The 24285-nt window shown below is 46.9% G+C and overlaps 1 protein-coding gene across 3 annotated transcripts in view; it reads left to right on the top strand.

Annotated features, from left to right (window-relative positions):
• Positions 1–327: 327 nt before the first annotated feature.
• Positions 328–24285, top strand: part of FARP1 (FERM, ARH/RhoGEF and pleckstrin domain protein 1) — a 270933-nt gene continuing 246975 nt past the window's right edge. The window contains exon 1 of one of the 3 annotated variants that reach the window (XM_045081388.1): positions 328–737. The gene's annotated coding sequence lies outside the window, so the exon portion shown is untranslated. Of the gene's footprint in view, positions 738–1626; positions 1748–2280; positions 2414–24285 lie in introns of those variants that run through there. The other 2 variants (XM_045081389.1, XM_045081387.1) reach the window with 2 other exon arrangements.

The following is a 24285-nucleotide window of genomic DNA, read 5'->3' as shown; positions in this document are numbered from 1 at the left end:
CGCACAGCAGAGCGCCTTGCTTGCCACTCAGCCCAGAACCTGGCCTAGCACAAAACAAAGGGTCCCAAACTTGGGGCGCCTGGCTGGCTCAGTGGGGTAAGAGTCTGCCTTGGGCTCAGGTCATGATTCTGGGGTCCTGGGATCCACCTGGGATCCAGCTCTGCCTTGCACCCCCCCCCCCCCGCGCAGCCAGTAGTTTGCTTCTTCCTCTCCCCTCCCCCACCCCGCTTGTGCTCTCTCTCTCTCTCATAAAATCTTAAAAAAAAAAAAAAAGAGAGAGAGAGAGAGATAGGGTCCCAACCTTACTAAACCAGAATCTGCATCTTAACAGGATCCCCAGGTGATTCACGTCTGCTTTCAAGATTAGAACAATTTTTCTCCAACCTGGCTTCCCATTGGAATCACCTCCAGAGCTGGAAGAAGCCTGAGGCCTGGGTCCCAGCCCCATAGATTCTGATGTACTCGGCTGAGCTGTAGTCTGGCCAGTGAGTTTTGCTCTGCTTTCGTTTTTTGTTTGTTTTTGTTTTGTTTTGTTTTGTTGAATCTTCGGTGATTCTAGGACTCGGAACCATTTTGCCCGTACAGTGGTTCCAGCGGTTCCAGCACACCTGCTAAAGGAGCACAAATTCTCAAGCCCCACCCCGGACCTACAGAATCTGAAACTCTGCGGATGGGGCCGGACCAGCTAGTCCCGCCGGCCATTCTGATGCGGACTGACCGTTCGAGAAGCTGATAAGGTAGGGGTGGGTGACAGGCCAGTGCCTCATACTAAAAATTTGCCCCTACTCCTTTTTGGAAACTACTCGCACCTGCTGCTCGCAGGTACCCTCTGTGCGTCTAAGCGCCCTGTTGTGTCCGCCCACACCGCCCCAAGGGGCCCCTTGCTCTGCTCCTGTCCCTTGAAAGCCATCCACCTGGTTCGAGGCCTGGGAACCCCTTTAAGGCGCACAGTGACCAGGGTTCCGGAGCCAGCGGCCTCTAGAGGCGGGAAGCTCACGGCCTCGGGATCTAACACGGGGTTCCCCGGGGTTCTAAGCTGCTGCCACCCGCCCTTTCTCCTCCACCAGTGGGAAGTCTACAGCCTGGAGGGGAAAAGCGACACCGAGGGCTCGGGAAGGGGGGATGGAGACCGTAAAGCAGGAACTCCCAGTCGGAGGGTGGGGACGGTGACTGCGCTTCCCCCCGCCGTAGGTCCCAGCCGCCTCGGTGCTCAACCGCGCTCTCTCCCCCGTTAAATTTCGCAAACGAGCTCCCAGCCTTTTCCTTTCCCCTCTGGGGCTTTGCTCCTGGCGTGGCGGTGGGGCACCTAGGGGTGGGGACTGTCCTGGGAATCGCCAGGGTGCAAGACACCCGGTCGTGGCGGGGGGGAGGTGGCAACCGCCCCTGCAGGATTAAGTCTCTCGCCGCCCAGGGTGGTGCCGGAAGCCCGTTCGTGCGGCTTGGGAGAGGAGGTGCTCGCCGATCTCTGCAAAACGCCGCTTCCCGCGCGACCACGTAAAGTCCTAGGTGGACACACGAGCACCAGCTTGCATGACCTCAGCCAGCGAGTTGCGGAGTCCGCGCCGCCGCCCGCCTCCCCGCAGCTCCCGGTTTTAGCCGGTGCGCTCAGTCTCCCGCTCTCCTGAGGTCGCTTTCACCGTCCGCAGCAGGATTGGCGAATCCCCGGTGGCGCAGCGCAGTCCCCAGCCCTTCCTGAGCTCGGTTCCTTGGCGCCGCGCTGAGACCCGGGTTCTGGCTTTAGGCCCAAGTAAGGCACAGACCCAAGGTGGGCTCGCGGGGTCCGGGAGGGCAGCTCCGGGCCGGTGCCCCCCCCGCCCCCACCGTGCACCTGCCCCCAGGACGGAGCGGGGCGGGGCGCGCTGGCGCGCAGGTTGCCGGCCCGGACGCTGGAGGGGGCTGTGGCTCTCTCGCTGTCCCCGCGGCTCGGGCGGCGCGGCGCCCCAGCTCCCCCCCGCCGAGGGGCCGGCCCAGGCCCGGGGAGGGGCGCGATCGCCTTCACTTCCCGCTCGCCGGCCTTGGAGGCGGCGGGTCCCGCGCGGGCGCAGGGGTGCGGGCGCTCGGCTGGGGCGCGGGGCGGGGACGCGGCCGCCGCCCGCTTTGCGCCGCTCCTCCCAGCGCGAGTGGCTCTCGGCGCGGCGTCGAGGCGGCCATGGCGACCCTGAGCCCGCTCCCCACCCACCCTGCCTGCTCCGCCCTCCCCTCCGCCCCGCGCCACCTTTGATGGCCCGGACCTCGGCCGGCCACCCCCTGCCCCGCTTGCGCTCCCGCGCCGCCGCCGCCGCCCGCGGGTATTAATAGCCGAGTGCCCCCGCTGCACGCGCAGCCCGGAGCCGCCGCGCCCTCGGCAGTCGGGGCTCGGAGCTGCTGAGCCCGGAGGCCGGGAGTGGGAGCCGGAGCCGCCGGCGCCGTGGAGGTAGGAGGCGCGGGGCGAACAATGACCGCGGCCGGGCGGGAGGGCGTCAACTTGTGCGAGTCGGGGCGCCCGGAGCCGACCCGCCGGGGGGGGGGGGAGGGGCGCGCGGGGAGGTGGGTGCGTGCCCGCGGGGTCCTGCCCGGAGGAGGCGGGCGGCGGGTGGGATCGGGCTCCCGCCCGCCAGCCCCGGGCAGCCCCGGCAACAATAGCAGGAGCTCGGGGGGCCTCCGGGCGCCCACCCTTTGCACTCTTCTCACTCGGGGCAGCGGGGCGCCGCGCGCGGCCCCCTTCGCCTCCCCCACCCGGCGGCGCCCTTCCCCCCTCTTCCTCCCATCCCACCCCGCACAGTGACAGCGCCGGACGCCGCTTCCGGACCTCCGGCGGAATCTTGGCCCCAGAGGCGGGCGGGGCTGGGGAGGTGGCCACTGGCTTGGGTGCCACGGCACTCCTGGGTGCCAGGCGCTCGCCCACGCGCGGCGCGAGCACCCTGGTAGGTGACAAAGAGGAACACACCCTCTGCTTAAGTTAGATTTTTGTCTCTCTCTATCGTCTGTCTTTATGGAGAGCAAAGTTTTTATTTTTTTCTTTCTTTCAAGCAAGGGACACAGATTTTTGTGGTGAGCATTTCAAAACAGCAACTTCTGATTGTGGTTTTACAATTTAAGTTCCGGAAACTTCAGCTGTGTGATCTGGCCAGACCCTTGAGCGAGTGAGTGTGTTGTGCGTGTGTGTGTGTGTGTGTGTGTGTGTGTGTGTAGGGGGGGCGTGAGTTCCCGTCATCACTGTGGATTTGGTTTGTCGTTTTCATTGGGGCCGGGCAGCTGCTGGGATCGTTGCAGGACCCCAGAAAGGAGGAAGGTAGACTCACAAAGGAATGAGGACCCTGAGATCAGATCAGCTTCCGGAGAGGTGGAGAGCATTTGAGCGGTCTGAGCCTGTGCATGGGCCTTCTGGAGTACCATGGTGGCCTCTGGCTGTTTCATTTTATTAATGCTATCAATGCCTTTCTTGTCAGTTTCCCAGGTTCACTTGCTCTGCTAGCCCTCCCCCGTTCTCCCGCCGCGCCCCTGCCTTGACTTTTGTGGACCCCTGTCACCCCACCCGGCAGGCCGGGCAGTCTCAGGAAAGCCAAACCCCTTAGGTTCTGTTTAATGTGTTTTGCACGTGGTGACTTGCCAAGCCCATTTCCGAAGGACCTTCGCATTGTCTTGATTTTCTTATTGAATCTAAAAGGGAGACAGGGCCTTTTGGTGCAGAGATCTATGAGGGAGTTGCCTTAAAAATTGCCCTCATTGTTCTGATGGGGTGGGCCCTCCTGCTCTCTCCTGTCTTTGGCTTTCTTCCCTCATTGCACAGCTTGGGGCTTTACCTTTAGCTTTTGCAAAGGGTTGGTCTTCTGGTATGACAGTTCCCAGCGCTGCTTTTCCTATGTGGGCTCAACATCCACATGGCTCACTTTATATTCGGGTAGCATCGTTCTGCAGCAAGGCACCAATATTGGAGTTTCTCCAAGCACAACAAAACGTTTGTGTTTTCAGAATGTCTGGCTAATAGATCTGCCTCTGGGTAAAATAAATGGGTACTGTTGGCCAGTGGCTGGCTCACTGGGTAGAGCGTCGGTGGACATACTGAGTTGATGTCTCCCTAGCCCAGGCCTTCCCAGAATCTCTTGTTTCTTGTATGTGGGCAGGAAACTTGAAATAGTTGAAGTTGATGTCGTGGTGCCGCATAGGGTCATGGATTGTGCAGCGGGCCCCTTGTGAGTTGGTGCGTGGTCATTCATTTAGGGAGTCTGTCCCTATGGAAATCCTGGAGTTAGGTTTATAATGCCCCTTTTCACATGGACAGTATCTTCCTAGAATTTGTAGGGTGATTAGATTCCTTGGGTCATAGAAGAACACTGGTGCTACTGTAGTCAAATTTACCAAAATGAAATTAAAAAAAAAAAAATCCTAAACAGTTTTTTTCCTGGTACATTGCATTTATTTTATAATTATTTTGAGCCTGAAAGGAACCTGGGTGGATGTTTGTGTTTTGTATTTGATTAAAGAAACCATCCAAGGGAAGTTAAGAATTAACTAGTTTCGAAAGGGTTAGTTTTTTTAAGAGTGGAATTCACCCTCTCCAACTCACCGAGCATAGCAGAGTTTAATTCATTTGAATTAATTCATTCAATTCAAATTTTTAAAGAGGGTGCTTTGCCATAACCATCACAAGCTTTTTCCATCCTAGAAGAGGTTAGAGACCAGTGAAGAAAAGGCAAGTGCCCAGGCTTTGCGTGCTGGACAGTCTATAGGAAAGGTGACATTGTGACTTTCCCAGAGGATGGGACAAGTGTGGATGTGTAGGTCCTAGGCCAGTGATCTGGTAGCACAGAGAACCAGGCATTGGAAACCAGCCCTTTGCAACTGGCCTTGCTTATCGCAGAGAACTGCCTCGTGTTTTCCAGACATGTGCTTTCTCCAGTAACAAAAGATGCTCCAAAAAAGAGAGGGGCCCCCCCAATCTCCAAATATAGTGGCTGGCTCGAGTCACTGCCACTAAGGGGTGCACGAGTGTTTCAGGTGTTGGGTGCCATTGCCTGGGAGGGGAAGGGCCAGGCTTTTGGGGTTCCTGTGGCTGACCTTGTCCTGTTGTGGGGTGCCTTTGACTGAAAGGCAGGCTCTCGAAGCCTGGCCACTAAATGGAAAGCAGTAGGTCCACCTCTTTTTCTGGCTTTTTAGTAGGTAGGGTTTCTGCTGCAGGGTCCGTCTCCAGGTTACCCTACTAACCACTTGCACATGTCCAGAAAGATCAGAGCCTGACGGTTTCCATTAAAAGGACTTGAAATGCCGATTTCACCAGGCTTTTTATGCCAGATGCTGCCTTTGTTTTTAATCAAGAAGCCCCCCGAAAGGTGTTTAAGTGGAGAAACTGACTTTTTTCGGCTGCCCTTGTCCTAGTTTAAGGCAGTTTAAAAAAATGTGTTGCCGAGTGGGTACTCTAAGCAGAAGTGGCCACTTGATAGATAGGAAATATGGTGCTCTCGCCTTATGATATTTGTGAAATAAGCCAGGGAGCATCCAGTACAGTGTGACTGAGACAGAGTGGCTGAGAACCCAGCTCTCAGTTTTCTTATTTTTAATGGGGGATGGAAAGACTAGACACACGGTAAGATTGGCAAATAAATGAGGTGGGAATTCATCGTTTGCACTGAATTAATTTCATGTGTTGAAATTGTCATATTTGTGCATACATTTTCAAACAAAGGAGCCACGGGCCAAACTGGATTGCTTTTAACTCTATTATGACAGTATTTCTTAGCACAAGAGTAACGTTGTGCCGCACACAGACTTTGGCTTCCCGTCAAGGTACTTTGTCAAAAGAAAACTTACAAATCCAGGATCACGGGGGGGTTTCATTTTTTTGTTCTCATCCTTTTAACTCAGGATCTAGTATATGCCTGGCCCATGGGACTCCCTTGGGAAATACTTGCAGTGATTAAGTAAATCTCGTTTTCGATATTCTTCCCAGGTAGTGTTTGAAGTCTTTTTTAAGGTAGCTGTTCTGGGAATTTGAAAATTTGACATTTGATTTTGTTTCTGTTTTGCTCTGATTTAACAGTTTAAATTAACCTTTAGGGACACCCGGGTGGCTTAGTCGGTTAAGCATCTGTGTTCGGCTCAGGTCATGATCCCAGGGTCCTGGGATCCAGCCCCACGTTGGGCTCCCTGTTCGGCGGGGAGCCTGCTTCTCCCTCTTTCTCCCTCGCCTCCCCTGTGCTTGTGCCCTCTCTCACTCTCTCTCAAGTAAGTAAAATCTTTAAAAAACTTAACCTTTAACACTGGGTGGCACTAAAAAAGATACAATGGTATTAAAAAGCAAAAACTTAAACCTAAAAACATGAGGAAGAAAGCAGAACTTGTCTGAGAAGCTAGCTTCTGGGAGAATTTTCCTTCTTCCTGGCATATGTTTTCTAGGAGTTTTATTAGTGAGTGTCCGTTGGTGGTAACCCCCATGTTTGCATGCCTTTAAATATTCTTGTTCTGGAATGATAGATCCCTGGGGTATGCAATTCTGGATTGCTTTTGTATTAATCAACTGTCTCCTGGTTCCATTGTTGTTGCTACAATGTCAGCTGTCAGGCTGATTAGTTTTTGTGAGTAGTCTGTCTTTTCTCTCTGGCTTTTTTTTAATTTTAATTTTAATTTTTTTAAATAAGTAGTCTTCATGCCCAGTGTGGAGCCCAATGTGGGGCTTGAACTCAGGTCCCTGAGATCAAGACCTGAGCTGAGGTCAGGATTCAGATGCTTAACCGACCAAGCCACCCAGACAGTGGCTTCTTTTAGGGTTCTTTGGCATTCTGTGGTTTCCCTCTGTCGAGGTAAGATTTCTTTCTTCTTCTTCTTCTTCTTTTTTTTTATTAAAGATTTTATTTATTTATTTGACAGAGAGAAATCTCAAGTAGTCGGAGAGGCAGGCAGAGAGAGAGAGAGAGAGGGAAGCAGGCTCCCTGCTGAGCAGAGAGCCCGATGCGGGACTCGATCCCAGGACCCTGAGATCGTGACCTGAGCCGAAGGCAGCGGCTTAACCCACTGAGCCACCAGGCGCCCGATTTCTTTCTTCTTGACTTTGATTCTCCCATCCTCTCCTCTTTCTCCTCCTCTCCCCCCTACTCTCCCCTCTCTACTCCTCCCTCCCATCCTCTTTCTCTCACCCAGTAGCATTTCAGGGTCTGGGCATGACTCCTTCCCCTTTGGCCACTCTGGTCTGTCGTGCATGAAGCCGTGTGAACAGTTGTGAACAAGTCTTCGTGTAGAGATCTGTTTTTAATTTTGTCGCTGGGTCCTAAAATAAGTACATGCTTAACTTTCTCAGAAGCTGCAGTCCCAAGTGTTGTACTGTTTTACATTCCCCAGTGACATCTGAGCATTCCAGTGACTGTAATCCCCACTAACACTGGAAATTGTCAGTCTTTGCCCTTTTACCGTTCTGGTGGATATGTCCTGGGGACTTATTGTGGTTTAATTGTCTATTTCCCTGATGGCTAATGGTTGCTTTTCATGTACTTATTGACCATTTGTGTATTAAATCTTTTGTGTTTTAAGCTTTTTTTTCCGTCTGATCATTTTACATGGCTTTTGAGTATAAACTGCACATCCTCAATGTCATCCTATTTTATAGTCCTGGAGAGCCTTTATGCCGGATACAAGTTCGTTGTTAGTTCTTTGTTCTGTGAATATTCTCATCAGTCTGTCTTTTGACCTTTTTATTTTTTGATGGTATCTTTTGAAAAGCAAAAGTCATTAAGAAAACATTGTATGTGATCTAATTATTAAACTTACTAAAGGTCAGGGAATTTATTCAACTTTGGAAAAATAACATGTTTTTATGTGTGATGCTTAGTCTGGTCTTGCTTGTTTCATGAGGTGGCCTCCATTTACTTGGAACAGTTTTGTTCTTTTTTTTTTTTAAAGATTTTACTTATTTATTTCACAGACAGAGATCACAAGTAGGCAGAGAGACAGGCAGAGAGAGAGGGAAGCAGGCTCCCCGCTGACCAGAGAGCCCGATGTGGGGCTCGATCCCAGGACCCTGGGATCATGACCTGAGCCGAAGGCAGAGGCTTTAACCCACTGAGCCACCCAGGTGCCCCCAGTTTTGTTCTTTTTAACTAAAACCGAGTTGAAGAGACTTAAACTTGAAAGAGAAAATACCGGCTCATTTTGAAAATCTGAGGAAAAAAGTGTTTAAGATTATGATCAAATTAATAGATTTCTGAAATTGAGAGTTGTCGTATTTGTTTTTTAGCACACAGAAGGATTATGGGAGAGAAACGTTTTTGAAATCAATCCAAAAATGGAACCTTGAGTAAAAGCAAGATGTAATATGTAATGTTTTACTTTCTGTTTCTTTTTATTTTTGTATTCATTTCTTAAGTTTTATATATTTGCGAGAGAGCACGAGTGCTCGCGTGCAAATAGGCGCACATTCACGTGCCGGGGAGGGACAGAGGGAAGGAAGAAGAAGAGAGAATCTTCAGTACGCTTACTGCTGAGAGCGGAGCCCCACGTGGGACTCTCTCCCACCACCCTGAGATCATGACCTGAGCCAAAACCAAGAGTGGGACACCCCACCAACTAAGCCACCCGGCCGCCCCACAATGCAACATTTTAAAAAGAGACCAGAGTGGCATATGTAGGTAGTTATGAAAGGTTTTAGTTCCTCTCTTTTGTCAGGAATTATATATTGTTTTCTCCTCATTTTCTGAATCAGATAACAAGCATTGTTCAGTCAGAAACTTTCCCAACTTTCGTTTCTCCTGCCCAGAGAAGGTAAATAAATATTGGTTGATCTGAATTAAAATGGGTGTATTGAACACGCCGTGACGTGTGAGAATATGGGAGGTAGAGGTTGGTAGCAGAGGTGGCAAGAGTTGGGAGCATAAGCACTGGGACCGCACAGATCTGCCCATCCATGTTTGTGATGTTGGGCAAGTTATTGGTGCTCTTTCCCCAAAATCTGAAGAGCGCCTTTAAGAGTACATTTATTTTGACATTGTAGAATGTCTGGCTAGTAATTTGCGTCAAATTCAGTTGCGTCAAAGAATAGTAAGGGGCTCCCAGTTTGGTGTCTCAGCTCATGGTATCATTAAGGACCCAGGTTGTTTCTATCTCTTCACCCTGCCATCCCCAGCATGTTGCTTTTCGTACTTGGGCTTGTTTCCTACTGGGTAATTAGGCTGCCGCTGCCTAATTAGCTGTTATGACTAATGGTTGTTGCAGCTTCGTGCTCTCACACATCTGGTATTGTCAGATACTGACACTGACACTGATACTGACACTGACACTGGCTTCTTCGGGCTTCTTTCATCATCAAGCCAGATCCTTCCCAGAAGTCTCCAACATCTAGGAGGTCTGTGAAGGTGGTTCTAGGGAATGATTCTGTGCTTTTGAAAAGAGACCCAAGGACTAGACTGAATGTGATGCCCGGAGCCACAGCAGCCATGTTGTGATCAGCCATTGGAGGAAGGCAAGAGGATGATGGAGCTGGCAGATGACTTGTGGGTGTCACTGAGTCTGTGACCTTCCTGCACCTGGAGCTTAGTATTCTAAAGAAGAGTAAATTTTGTATATTAAATAATATAAACCTGGACTTTGTGTGCTAAATAATAATTTTACTTACTTTCTAATTCTGTTACAGCCCTCCAAAGCATCTTGGATGATACATTAATTGGAAGACTCTATCTTTCTTCCATTTACCATTGTCTCTGAGAAAACATGTTTCTCCCTGTTAATTATGTGGAAAGTGATTTCATGGTCCTATCAGAACTCTGTGAGAGGTGAACTGTTTTTAAGGGCTTAGGTATTTGATATTGAGTGTAAATGTTGCAACTAAATCAACATAAATTTTACCTTCTCAAGGTGGTCTTTTAGGAGATGTCCTAATTCACTTCTCTTTGGAATTGATCATTTGGCAATTTGGATTACAAGAAATACTTGAGCATGATGTTTTGTTTCTTTAAGAAAAAAATCATGGCGGTACCTGCCATTTTTGTCTTCCTAGAATGACATTTCCCTGCACATTTAATATTGCTTAGGAGATTTTTGAGGACATTATTATTAACATCATCCTTCATAATCCTGTTAGAACTTCTGGTTCTCTGGCATCAAATCTTATTGGGAGCCAATGTTATTAGCGGAGTGAGCTGCTTAAAAATGTCAGACTTGGGTAAGCCAGAGGTTTACCAAATTAGACACAGATATTTGTGAGGAGAAGTTAAATGATTTCATAATAACCTTAATTTTAAGCAAATACATTGAATGTCAAATAGCCAGGTGAAGGAAATGCAGATTATGGAGTATTAATATTTTTGTCTATTTTCATTTAATTGATACAACTTTTAAAAAGAAATCTGATCATCTCCCCCCCACCTCCCTTTACCGTGGTGGTGGCCAACTGGCTAGAGTAGTTTGCCTATTCACTTTTATTCTTACTCTAGTTTACAAGCCAACAGGTGTTTATGAACATCTGTTGAATGTACTAGTTACCGTTGGTGCCACAAAGATAAGGCTCAGTCCTTGCTCTCAGATTATGGGATCCAGGGTGGGTGGGAGAAGCGTCTGCTAATTATAATAAAAGGTGAAATATGACTGTAACTTTGCAAAAGCCATAGTAGTGGTGGAAATGTTCAGGATAGTAAGACAGTGGATTCTGTTGGGAAGAAGCGGCATTTGAGCTGAGTATAATTAAAGAAGTATGTTTTTATTTATTTTTAGGTTCACTTTGTAGTGTGTTACTTTTTTTGTGTGTGTGTGTTACTTTTTTTAAAAGATCTGTTATTTTAGAGAGAGAGAGAAAGCATGCATGCAAATGGGGGGAGGGGCAGAGGGAGAAAGAGAATCTTAAGAAAGAGAATCTTAATCTACCCCGCTGAGTGTAGAGCCTGATGTGGGGCTTGATCTCTCCCCCGTGATCATGACCGAACTGAAGTCAAGAGTTAGAGGCTTACCTGACTGAGCCACTGAGGCACCCTTTGTAGTGTGTCACTCTAACCGGATTAGGAAAGTATTCACGTATAAAACCGAGAGTCAAAATCCCTTGTAATCCTGCCATTCAGAGATTATGAAAATTAAAAATTGGTTTATTTCCATTTGACTTTTGGCCATATTTGGTATATTTGAAGTATGTTTTTTAAACATTTTAAAAATTAATTTAAATGTATTTATTTGTCAATGTGCGGAAGCACGAGCAGGGGGAGCAGCAGGCAGAGAGAGAAGCGGGCTCCCCGCTGAGCAGGGAGCCCAATGCAGGACTCAATCCCAGGACCGTGGGATCATGACCTGAGCTGAAAGCAGACACTTAACTGACTGAGCCATCTAGGCATCCCTGTTTGAAGTATTTTAACTTATCTATGCCAACATCTGTTTTTTAGAAATTGAGAAAATAATGCATGCACATTCAGAAGCCACTTTTTTCCCCATTAACATTGTCTGAGGGTTCTCCATATTGAGTTTTCTTACTGTTTTGTGGTTCTACGTGCTGTATGTAACATGGTCCTTTCTGGGTCATGTTTTTGCTTGTGGTATTTTGCGGCAATGACCCTGTGTGCATAAATCTATGGTAGAAGGGTCCCTAGGTCTCTTTCGCTGCAAGGGACAGGCGTCCGGCTCGAGGCACGGGATGCTGAATAGGGGTGTGTCTTTGTTTTCAGGACCAACCTCAGGAAGGGCGGAGGTGGATGGGTATCAGCATAGAAACCCAGATCCGGAGTCAACTCCTGGGGCTTTCTTCCCTTCTCGTGTCTTGACTCTGGTGTTGGCCGGGCATCGCTTTCAGTTTCTGGGTTACCCTGTCCCCTGGCATCTTGAGCAGGACAGCTTGGTGGTGGTGGAGGAGGAGGTGCAGGGCAGGGGAGGACAGGAAGGATAGCATCCATGGTCTGCTTTAAAATCGGAGAGTCCTTGGATCATCCTGGCAATTCAACACAGCTTCGAGCGTGTTCCGTTCCCCTGGGAGGAGTGCTCAGCCTGCCCCCCACTAGGATGAAATGTGGGGGTCACCTATGGAATATGAACCTCCACCCTCACCTCCCAGAGGAGGACTCTTGTGTAGGCCACGTGAGGGACCACTTTTATTGGTAGGGGGGAGTTGTGTGTCTGCGGCAGAGGACCAGGGAGACATGAGATGGGGTCCAGACAGCATGAGCCTTTCCAGATGGCTAGGATTCATAGGCAAAATTAGGGAGGTGGGGGAAAAACCCTTTCTGGGGGAGGGGCCAGCAGGAAAGGGGAGGGCAGAAATACAAAACAAGACCTCTGCTCTACTTCCAATCCCAGGGCTGTGCAAAACTCCCCCAAGTTCACCGTCACGTAAATGTTGATGCCTGTGCTCCAAGAGCAGCGTCTCTAACCTAACCATCCCTTACGAGGGGTATCATAAGCAGTTTCTCACTTGTTATGTATTATCCCCTCGAGGATGCTCCTGGTCCTCGAATGCACCAGAGTGGGGAAGAAGGGCTGGGGCTCGTTCAGGGAATGTGTGTGGTGTAACTGGGCTGCCCCCGAGGTTGAGAGAGGCCCCGAGTAGAGCCAGGAGCCCTCCAGTAGGCTGGAATCGGAGGTGTGCATGCTGCTTTATTTTCTTCTAACTTGGGGAGAATTTTTCTTGTTGGTCGAAAGCCCTTCGCCAGCAAAAGTGCTAGTTCTTTGCAGCCCTAATCAGCCCCCAGCAGAACATTTGTAACACATCCGAGTCTTGCCTATTTTTCAAAGTCCCAATTAAAGCAGTGCCTATTTCTGAATTCCATTGTCACACCTTTTGGAAGAGCGGATCCAGAAGTGTGTAGAACGCTCCCAGGGAGTAGGGAGGGGGAGATGTGTGGCAGGGGTGCCTATGGGCACAACTGAGTCATACGGATGTCTGAGGAGTTCTCCCCTAGTGTGCTGATCTCACCCTTTCCACCGGTTAGTTCCTGCAGGTCAGGGGCTAGTGTCCAACTCCCCGCGCCTTTTTTTTATTCCAGGTCCTTAAAAAAGAGCCTGTCTCTGATAGATGAAAGGAAGTCTTACCATAGGATCATAGGCGTCTGGGAAATCACAACTCTTTAAATTCTTAATGTCTTCCCAAGTTACAAAGAATAAACCCAGTTTTACTTTGAATAGAGATGTGTTGAACACCTTTCATATGGAAGGTACTGTTTTTGACATTCACACCAGTGAGCAAAGCAGACCCCAAAAAATCATTGTCTTCAAGGGGACTATATATATGTGTTTTACCCAAATGGAGACATTTTTGATACTGAAAGGAGGTGTGGATTGCTTGGGGCAGCAAGGCACGAGGTGTCTGTGTGGATGGTCCCCTCAAGCTTGAGAGCACCTCACCATGGGGGCTCATTTTCCCTGAGGCCGTCAGATGCCAGTGGGACAGTCTGGGGACAGATCCAGGTAACCTGTGGCTTAAGGAATGAGCTCCACCATAAACCCACCCAACAAACATGTACTGAGAGCCTGTGCAGTTTTATCTGTGTTCTTCTAAAAGGTCTTTTGCTCTCAGGCAAGAATGTTTATAGGGACATAAAGCAGCAGGGGCCAGGGGATTTGTCCTCAGCTGTAGAGGAAAATAATGAATAGTAATCGTTTGAACGAAGGTAGACTCCTAAGGTACAAATCACGGATTCTGAATAACTTGGCTTGTACGAGTCCTTGTGATCAGCATTTTTTAAAGATTTGGGCATCAAGAGGGACCTGGGCCCTGAGGGTGACGTAGGAGAAGATGTATTTCTTCTTAAGGGAAAAAGGAATCTGAAATTGCTTCAAAAGGAAAGTACATATGCATCTGTATTTTTTTAAAAATCAAGATTGAGTAAAAGTGACTTTTTTCCCCGCTGGGTAGTTCTGTGAGTTTTACGATATGTGCCAGTGTGTGCGAACGATACCACGCTCCAGGTGTGGAACCCTGTCAGACAGCTCAAAAAATTCCCGCGTGTTGCCCCTTCGTAGTCACTGTCCTGCTTCTCCAGCCTCTGTTGACACTGGTCTTTGCTCTGTCACTGTTGTTGGGTCTTTTCCAGAACAATGTATGAATGGAGTCATAGAGCATGTGGCCTTTTGAGACTTTTCACTCAACCCGACGTCTCTGAGGGTCTTCTGAGCTTTTGGGAGCATCCGTGAGTCTCCTCGGTAGCCGAGTCATAGTCCGCTGTATGGGCGTACCAGAGTTCGTGAGGCCATTCACTGGAGAAGGTCATTCGGGTTGTCCCCAGTTGGGAGCAGTTACGAATACAGTAGCTGTAAATGTACCACTGTTATTAACTTTCATGATTTTTTTTTTTTTAAAGATTTTTAAAGACTTATTTATTTAGAGAGCGAGAGCAAGTGCGAGCAGGGGGAGGGGTAGAGGGAAAGAGAAAGGAGAACCCGAAGCAGACTCTGTGTTGAGTGTGGAACCCGATGCAGGGCTCGATCCCACGACCCTGAGATCATGACCTGAGTTGAAACCAAGAGTTGGACACTCAACAGACTGAGCCATCCAGGGGCCCATCACACATAGGTTTTGGTGTGCACATATTTTTGAATTCTCATGAGCAAATACCCTGAAGCGGAATCCTCATCAGGACTTGACATTGTGAATGTTTTTTATCATGTGTAGTGGTAGCTCAGCATAGTTATGCTTATTGGGGAAAAAAAAATGCTGAAAACACACTTTAAAAAGACATGACTAGGGGTGCCTGGGTGGCTCAGTGGGTTAAAGCCTCTGCTTTCGGCTTGGGTCATGATCCCAAGGTCCTGGGATCAAGCCCCACATCTGGCTCTCTGCTTGGCGGGGAGCGTGCTTCCTCCTCTCTCTCTGCCTGCCTCTCTGCCTACTTGTGATTTCTGTCTGTCAAATAAATAAATAAAATCTTTAAAAAAAAAAAAGTCGTGACTAACCAGTTTCCTGGACTACACCACACAGACTTAAGGAATTCTGTCAGCTACCTGTTTTGTGAAGGGGTAGACCCAAAAGAGCTATTGTGTTTATAAAATCAAGTCCCAGAGCGTGATAGTACTGGCAAGTCCATGTAAGGTGTCAGTCCCAGGGGTCCTTATCTCAGAGAACTGATAGGGTTTAGAGCTTTGATTTCAGTAACTATTTTGTTCATTCTCTATATGAATATACATAATAGTAATTAAAAAACAAAATTACGGAAGCTACTGAAAGGCAGTGGTAGATATGGAGAAAAGAATATAGCTTTAGAGTGTGTATTAATTATCTGTTGCTGCATGACAAATTGTTCCCAAATTAAGTGACTTAAACCAACAGTAAATATTAATTTTTCGCAGAGTTTCTGCAGGTCAGGACCTTGGGAACGGCTGAGTTTCTGCCTGTGTGTTTGTGGTAAAGATGTCAGCTGGCGCTTCACGATGGGCTCTCCTTGGGCAGGATGCTTGAGTGTCCTCACAAGATGGCGGCTAGCTTCTCTCAGAGTGAGTGACCTAGGAGGAGGCCAAGGGAGACGCTGCCATGACTTTTATGAGCTAGGTTTGGAAGCCTTACACTGTCATTTCCATGGTAGTTTTGGTCACCCAGGCCAGCTGTGAGTCGGAGGGAGGGGACCACACAACGATTTGGACGCTCAGAGTCTGGCACAGCGCTAAACCCCAGGGCCCTGAGATCATGACCTGAGTCGAGAACAAGAGTCGCACGCTCCACGAACTGAGTCAGCCGGGCACACCGTTTTCTATGGATGTTTAAACTTTTGTTTAACTTTCCTTTTTTTCCAGTCATTCTGACGTAGCAAACACCAAATTCACCATCTAGTCTTGTTTGTTTTGTTTGTTGTAATACCCTCAGTGAGAAATCCGTGACTAGAGGTCAGCGTATGTGCTGTAAGGACCTTTGTGATGAGTTTAGGGCTGTCTGGAGAGCAGGTGTGAAGGATCAGCTCATTATATCTCTGCCTCTCTAGAGTTTTTTGAAAATGCTTACTGGTAAACGTGATGTAAAAATACATAAATTAACACCCTTCGACTTTACCGGAATAGTCTGGAAAGCTTTCCTGTTCAAAGTGATCGTGACGTGGAATAATTCTACCTGTTTGGCTGTCACTGGAAAGAAGGCGGCTGAATGAAATCTGGTCTCTTGGCCCCTTTTCTGTCCCCACCTCCTATTTCCACCCTCCCCCCCCAACCCCACAAGCTGCCCCTAAAGACCGCCCCAGGAGCCCTCCTGTCTCCCAGCGCCCCATCTCCACACCTGCTGATTCCTCAGCTTGGAAGGCAAGAGCTTTCTACTCAGTTCCTGCCTCAGATGTCCGCCCCGTCGCTGCCCAACCTCCGTGCAGAAGCCTTTCTATGGCTTTGGTCTCCTCCTGGGGGCTTACCTGGACCCTCTGTTTCTACCATGGGTTTTCTTTCTTTGTCGCTCATTTTACCTGTCGGAGCCCTCACTCGGATTAAGCCCTTCTGCGTCTCAGGCTGAGCTCCAAGTGCTTTAGGTACATGGACTCCGTTAATCCTCCCAACAGCCCTGATTTTGAATCCCCATTTTAGGTAAGAGGAAACTGAGGCACGGAGAGCTTAAATGCTGAATTGGCAGAGGCCGGGAAGAAGCTCAGGACGTGTTTCCCCACTTACTGAGCTCCTTCTACCCAACTCAGTCACCCCCTGCGCTCCCAGGGCCTGGCCGAGCGCCGGGAGCTTAGGAGGGGCTCGATAAATATTTGCTGATGCTTAACTCTCATAAAAAGTTAACTTTGTCGCAGATAATGTCACATTTCTTTGGAAAATGTCGTCCCTCCTCTTGGCCTTCTGCAGGATGATGAGGTTCTGAGTTTATTTCTTACGCTATTCATTGACCTTCCTGCGTGTGGTCACCTACCTCTTTTTGTTTTTGTTTTTTTCTTTAGAGATTTTATTTATTTATTAGAGTGTGCACACACACGAGTGTGCAATCATGAATGGGGAGTGGGGCAGAGGGAGAAGCAGACTCCCTACTGAGCAGGGAGCCCAAGTGGGGCTCGATCTCAGCACCCCTGGATCATGACCCGACCTGAAGGCAGGTGCTTAACTGACTGAGCCACCCAGGCGCCCGCCCCCTTTCTTTTGTGATTATGCACTTAGTTTGCTACTTAAGAGATGAGCATGTATGTGTAAAGTTCTAGGTAAGATCTACATATTTATGTGTATTGAGAAGAGAGTTTTGCCCATGATTTTCTTTGGCTAGAAGTAGTATGAATGGTTTTTATTTTTTCTTTTGAACTTTTTTGTGCTTTCTCAATTTCCCATACTGAATTTTTATTGCTTTTTTAATGACCTAGTCTTTATTTAAAAGACGTTATTTAAACATCTTTTAGACGTTTATTTAAAACGTGAAAAGTAAAGTATGTTCCAGAGACACAAGAAATGGAAAACCTCCTAAGATAGTTTTCTGCACATTAAGCAGAGCCCGCTCCTGTGTGTAAAGAGTCACGTGAGATGTACTTTGGGCATCGCAGATCTCCCCCTGCTGTATGACTGAAACCATCCACTGGAAGATGGTTTTCTTCTTCCCAGGGTTTTCAAGGCGTAAAGCAAAGGAATATAGGGTCCTTGTGACACTTGGGTGAGAGGCGGTCTTCTAGGGGAGATGGTGATTGGAAGGTGATTCTCTCTTTGTGGTGTGGAAGTTCATGGTTGCCTGGGGTCTCTGGTCCAGCTCGTGGGGCCCTTTTGTCTTGGAGGTGGAGTAATTCATAAGGATAAACTCAGACTCCAAACTTGGAGAGTCTGAGAATAGTGATGATCATGATCCCAAGGTCACGTCCATAAATCCCAGAGTCAGCTTGGGACAGTTGCTTCTCCCAGGCTCGCAGGTAAATTAGCAAGGACTGAAGGGGGTCAGAGACTGTCCTGGGGGCTGGATTCCTTTTATTTAAAGATGACCATGCTTTGCTGGAGGAAGAAAAACTCTTCAGAAACCCAGAGACGGTTTTGTCCTCTAGCCATACCAGACTGTTTGGGTATCACCTGCTGGTTGATCTTGAGGAGCCCACAGGGTGGACGCTGGTCCAGGTCTCCAGCCCCGCCTCCTCCCCCATCCTCTTCTGACTGGGTGCTGGGGTGAGTCTCCAGTTTTGAAGATGGAAAGGATCAGAAAAGTTTGTCTTGAGGGTGATCCTAGGGAAACCAGGACAACCTGTCAAGCCCATTTTCTGAAAATTGCTTCTAAGTCTATCCTGAGTACCTAGGCAATGTTCTGGCTTCTCCTTGGAATCCGGGTACTTGGTGCGAAGCTGTGGGATTGCCAGTTCCCTCCTGCGTCCTGTGCTGGGCCATGTGCTTTGGCATTTATTTATTTTTGTTGTATTTATTTATTTTGTTGTATTTATTTTTACATGATCATTCATTCGCCGAGGAAGGTATTAGCTCCTCATTACAGAAAGGCAACTAAGACATAGATTTCGGGCCAATGTGCCCAAGGTCACACAGGTAGCTAATAGGTAAAATCAGATTTTCCTAGAGCCCATGCTCTTCTTCGTGGCTTAGATTGGGAATCATCCCACAGCAACAACTGAACCCCTCTCCCCCCCCCACCCAGAACTGAGGTCATGGGAGATGGGTCCTCCAAGTTCAGGGTCACGTCCTTCCTTTATTTTAAAAATTGCATTTCATGGTTCCTTGTGAAATTTTTACAATACTTTTGCTTTCTAAAAAGAGTCACTAAAAGTGATTCTCTTCATGATGCAGCTATCTTGGCACCCTCTGAAATTTTGTGCCCGAGCCTAGTGCCTCCCTTGCCTCCCCCTAGTCCCGAGGTGACACCTCATGACAGCTCCTCCTCCGGTAGAGGCTTTCCTCCTCCTTTCCAGCATTGTAATACGAGCTTTCTTTTTTCCTTCAAGGAATTTTGGGGGCTGAGTCACAGTCCTAAAGACCTCTCTTGGGTTCACCTTTGAAGCTGCTGCTCCTCTGGCAGCCACAGCTGTGGGGACTGCGGGTTACTTAGAAACCTGGGTCTGACGCAAGCCTGAGGGACGCCCCATGGCCCCGTGTTCTGTAGCTGGGTGTGCATATTTGGGGGGGTTGGGAAGCCGTTTGGATTTTAAACAGAAGCCACGTAATAAAGAAACTGAGAAATAAGGCTCTCCCTGAAGACTGATGCCAGCCCTCGAGCAGGTGGGTGCTTTCGGCCTGGGCGGGGGTGCATTGAGGGACTGTCGGTGGGCCACACGGTCCCATCTCCCCCAGGGATGTCTGCAGAAAGACCCAGGTGGCCCAGGTGTCCTCAACAGATCACAAGGCTAGCCTCCCGCGTTTCACGTGGGAATTGGCTGTGTTTCACGGAGTCTTTTCTTTCTTTCTTTCTTTTTTTTTTTTTTTTTTAAATAAAGCATTTAAAAATAACCTTGTTTCTTGTGCCTGTGCCTTTTTTTAATTGCAGAAGCAATAGGGTCATGGTAGAAACTGAAAAGGAAAGAAAAGTAGTCTGGCAGAGCACACACTTACTGCTTTCTTCTTGATTTTTGCTTTATATTTATTTTTGTCTTAATTTAAAATGACAAAATCTTAAACAAATGTGATTTCTGTCAAATAAATAAAATCTTAAAAAAAAATAAAAAGCAACACCGACAACTTTAGAGCAGTCTTGGAACAGAAGGGACGGAGGGTTCCGATATATACATACACCTCTTCCCCAGCCCCCCCCATTATCAACATCTAGCATTTTCCTTAAAGTTTCCTTTTCTTCAGATTTATCATGTATTATACATATGGTTTATGAATTTCTCTCCCCTTCCCCCCTAGTCTTGCTTCAGTAATTCTTAAATTAAGGTGAAGGTCATATGAGGTCACTTCCTGTTGACCTTTGCTCTGAGGAATGCCACTGAGCTTACAGTAGGGAGGGGGCAGGCCCCAGAGGACCTGCTCTTGGAATATTTATCTTGTGGAGATTTCCCAGAATGTGCTTAGAAGGATTTAGGGGCTATGGAGACTCTGCCCTCCCTGTCTCTTCTATCAGTGGATTTTTTTTTTTTCCCCTCTTTGGTGTTTGGGGGAGGGGGATCTGCTTTCCATTAGCAATGTTTAGCCTTCCTCAGGAGTTAGAAAATAAAACTGTGGCAGGAGTGTTTCCAGAACAGTCTGGAGCGTTCAAGAAAACACCTAACGGAAGGATGCTTCTGGCAATTCGCACGTGTGTGGGGCATGCCTGTCTCCTGGCTTGGGGGCTGCACAGGGGTATGTGGGGTTTCCAAGAGGGGCTTGTGTGAGAATTGGGGAAACGTTTGTCTTCTCAGCGATGTGTGCTGGGGAAAAAGCGCCTCTCCCTAGCTGAACCTATAAGACGTCTATAAGACGCCGGCTTGTGTTCACATCTATGTGGCTGCTCCCCAGTGCAGGCCGTGGCCCGTTGTCACTGGTCATGAGACCAAATAAAAGAACTGAAAGACCCTTCTGTTAGCTTCCAGACTTCATTTTGGTTGCTGCCATGCATGGGCCCAGTTGGTCTCTTGTGAGATTAGAAAATCCTTCACAGTGTTCTGTGAATGGCCGAGGCCACCTTTCAAATCCAGAGCTTTGAGAGCTAACAGATGCTCCTTTGGGGGGAAGAAAAACCTTGGGGATCATGACATCCTACTCTAGTGGCCTAGGACTTGAATCCTTGGGACCACCTCCTTTTAAGTGAATTCTGTGTAAGTTGCTAAGTTGCTTGGCTCTGAGTCATGCTGTTGGCACCAACAGCAGTCTTAACTTTGAGTGAACGTTATACCTGTGAGCAGTGAAGATTATGGGGAAGAGGAAGTGGAAAAAAGGATCAGGACAGTGGCATATGGGTATTTTGCCCAAAGTGTGATGATGGGATTTTTGCTTAATCCTCCCGTTTATCTTCAGAATACTATGATGTTCCATTGGATTTAAAATTCTTCTTTTGCTTGACTCTATTTTTGAGTTTGTGCGGTCTTTAAAATATTGTAGAATTGTACTGTCGTTTGGCAGTTGTGAGCGTATTAAAGGAAATGAAACATTTTCTGAGAAACAATGTGTGTGGGGTTTTTGTTTGTTTTTTAGGATTTTACTTATTTGAGAGAGAGAGGGAGACAGAGCGTGACCAGGATAAGGGGCAGAGGGAAAAGCAGGTTCCCTGCTGAGCAGGGGGCCTGATGTGGGTCTTGATCCCAGGACCCTGAGATCACCACATGAGCCGAAAGCTCTGGAAGCTTAACTGATAAAGCCACTCTGGCGCTCCTGAGAAACAATGTTTTAAGACGAATTGTAACTATGAAATTATGAAGAGGTATCCGGAGCACGCCATTCTGCACATGCCTTGGTTTTAAATCCCAATAATTCAGAGTTCGCAGTGGTCTGAACTCTGTCAGGCTGAAGTTTGTTTTAACAGAATGTTACTGGGAAAAGGTTTTCTAAACAAATAAGGAAAATAGTTACATGGAAAAAGTGGATTCCCTTTAAGAAAAGAGTTTTCCAGCACTTGGGAAAGAGTAATTCATGATTCTTACCATTAAAACAAAGCTGGTAGGACCTTTATGTGATAATCTCCCATCATTCAAGAGCATAACATCAAGAAATATTTTATACATCTACATTTAGCATGAATGGTAGCATATACCGTAGGCTGTCTTATATCTTGTTCTTTTCACTTAATACGCTCTGAAGATTGTTCCAGATTAATATATACAGATTGCTCTTACGTTTTTATGGGCACATCATAGCCATTTTATAGGGGTACCCCTGGTTATTTGTAGGGTTCCCCTATTGATAGACATTTAGGTTGTTGTCAGCGATTTTGGTCTTACAAACAGTGCGGGAGTGAGGCCCCTTGATGTCTGAGTATATCTGAAATATAGATTTCTAGAAGTGGGGTGTATATCAAAGAGATGTGTTTTCAGTATACATGGGTATTCCCATATTGCCCTCCCAAGAGTTTCTGCCCTTTTATTCATTTTACTAACTCCTGTGTACTGCTTACCACATGCTAATAACTATATTATTATTAATAATTCTAACAAATATTAACTTGTTTACTCTTCAGAGAGACCCTTAGAGGTACAATATCGATCACAGTTTTAAAGATGAAGAAAACTGGGACGCCTGGGTGGCTCAGTTGGTTGGACGACTGCCTTCGGCTCGGGTCATGATCCCGGAGTCGCGGGATCGAGTCCCGCATCAGGCTCCCAGCTCCATGGGGAGTCTGCTTCTCCCTCTGACCTTCTCCTCGCTCATGCTCTCTCTCACTGTCTCTCTCTCAAATAAATAAATAAAAATCTTAAAAAAAAAATAAAAGATGAAGAAAACTGAGGCCAGATGTAACCCATACAAGGGCCACGTGTAGTTAGTGATGAGGAAGGGTTTGAATCCAGACAGTCTGGATCCAGAGTCCCCTCTTAATTGTAGACAAGCCATTTGGATTTTCTTGGCCATCTTTCCACTACTTGTTCCTGCCTTTGCAAATTTCTCTCTTAGGTTGTGAGTATTTTTCTTGTGATTTGCTGGAGTTCTTTTGCATGTGGAGAAAATTAGCCCTTTGTCAAATGTCTTGGCCTACTTCGTAGTTTCCTTTTTGGCTCTGTACTTTATCAGTCTTTTCCTCTCTAGTGTCTGGGATCTAGGTTATGTTTAGAGAGATCTTCCATAATCTGAGAGCCTTTTTAAAAGTCTTCTGTTTTCCTCTAGAGCTTTACGTTTTTTTCAAAAAATTTATGTTGGTTTAAAGAGTAACATGGGACCCTACTTTGTTTTTTCCTAATAACAGTCAGTGGTCATGACTTGCAGCTATACAGGAATGAAAACCAAACTCCCAGTAGCTTAGCATTTGAGGGGTCATGCTATTGTAATAGATTCTGCTGTGACTGTTGACAACTGAGCCATGGTGGTAGCCATATGGCTCACATTTCTAACATGGCTTTTTACCCGCTTTGTGCCCAATTCTGCTTTCCCTGGAGTTAATAATTACCTAGCGTTTCCTTTGCTTCATTTTCCATGTACTTAACCTAATTGATTTCAAAACTCCCACCTCTTACCCAAGTCCCTTTATGAGTATTCAGATTCATCAGATGCTCAGATAGTCTCTGTTTTATCCTTAGGAGATTTGTCTGGAAGTCTTCTGAGCTGCTGTGGTTTCGGCTCTTTGGTTTTCTGGCTTGTTCAGCACCCTTTAGTGGCACCCTTCTGTCTCTAGCACATGATGGAGGATCTCTGGCTTAGTCAGCATCAGGGATCTCTCCTGGGAGTACACCTTGCTTCTCTTCCTGAAATCTGTTTCTTGGCGCCTATCTCGTTCTGTTTCTGCATTTTTCTGTCATTTTGGTGGAGCCCCTCCTTCACTGTGTGGGGAGACCTGTGGGCTGGGAGAAACTCTGAAAACAGGATGGTGAGATGGAAGGTTGTTTAAGAAGTAGTTAAAGCTTCCAGGTCCTCCTCTGTACTTCCTAGTGGGACAGTGACTTAGCTCTCTGAACCCTACCTCACCCATGTTTCAACTTTCCTCCCCGTCCCAATGTGACTGTAGTACTGTGTTTGGTTAACTCAGTACTTGGTGTGTACAATATTACCACTGTGTGAAGTGTTCACTGCTAAGCCAGAGTCTTTTCTTTGACAAGCTTTCTTTAAAAACTTTGTTTTCCTGGAGATAATTCACTTCTTAAAAACTTCCTTGATTTTCTGTGTACCTATTGCTTATTTCTTCCAAATAATTTCAACAGCTCTGTCAATTTTCTTTCAACTAATATGTACCAAATTCTGAACACATAACCATTGAGCTACCCCATTTTTACCCCCTGAACATGTACCACTGTCTGTAGCACCCCCATCGTTTGACTCCTATTGAGTGGGTTGTACTTCAAACCTTGTATACAACCATCATTTAGAGGTTTTCCTGCACTGTTTTCCTCTCCTGGACCCACTTTTTCCTGGATTCTATATCCTCTAATTTTATAGTTTACAGCATTGTTTTGATAGAATACATACTCTAGTAACTTTCTCAGAAAGGTACAAAGTTGCTAAATTTCTTTAGAATTTTTGCATGGAAAACTGCCTTTAATGTATGCTTAGATTTGCTTGATAATTTTATTACACATGGAACTAAGAATTTAAAATATTTAATATTTTATGTCATTTTAATTTTAATTTATTTTAATATATTTTTATATGATCCTTCAAATTTTGAAGACATTGCTCCCTTGTCATCTAGTATCCTTTGTATGTGATTTTTTTTTTCTCTTTCTCTCTGAAATATTTTAGAATCTTCACCTAATTTCTCATGTTTTGAAGTTTTGCAGCATTTGGCCTATTTCTCAGTGGGTCCTTTTAAAATTACTTTTGCTGGGCATTTGCTTTTCTTTTCAATCTGGAGACATTTGTCTATCAGTCTGAACATTTCTTGAATTAAAAAAATAAGTTTCTGTTAACTCTCTCTTTCTG

The sequence above is a fragment of the Mustela putorius genome, unplaced genomic scaffold (assembly GCF_011764305.1).
Source record: "Mustela putorius furo isolate JIRA1106 unplaced genomic scaffold, ASM1176430v1.1 tig00000551_pilon_pilon_pilon, whole genome shotgun sequence".
Classification (NCBI taxonomy): Eukaryota; Metazoa; Chordata; class Mammalia; order Carnivora; family Mustelidae; genus Mustela; species Mustela putorius.
This window is presented reverse-complemented; position numbering and strand designations above follow the sequence as displayed.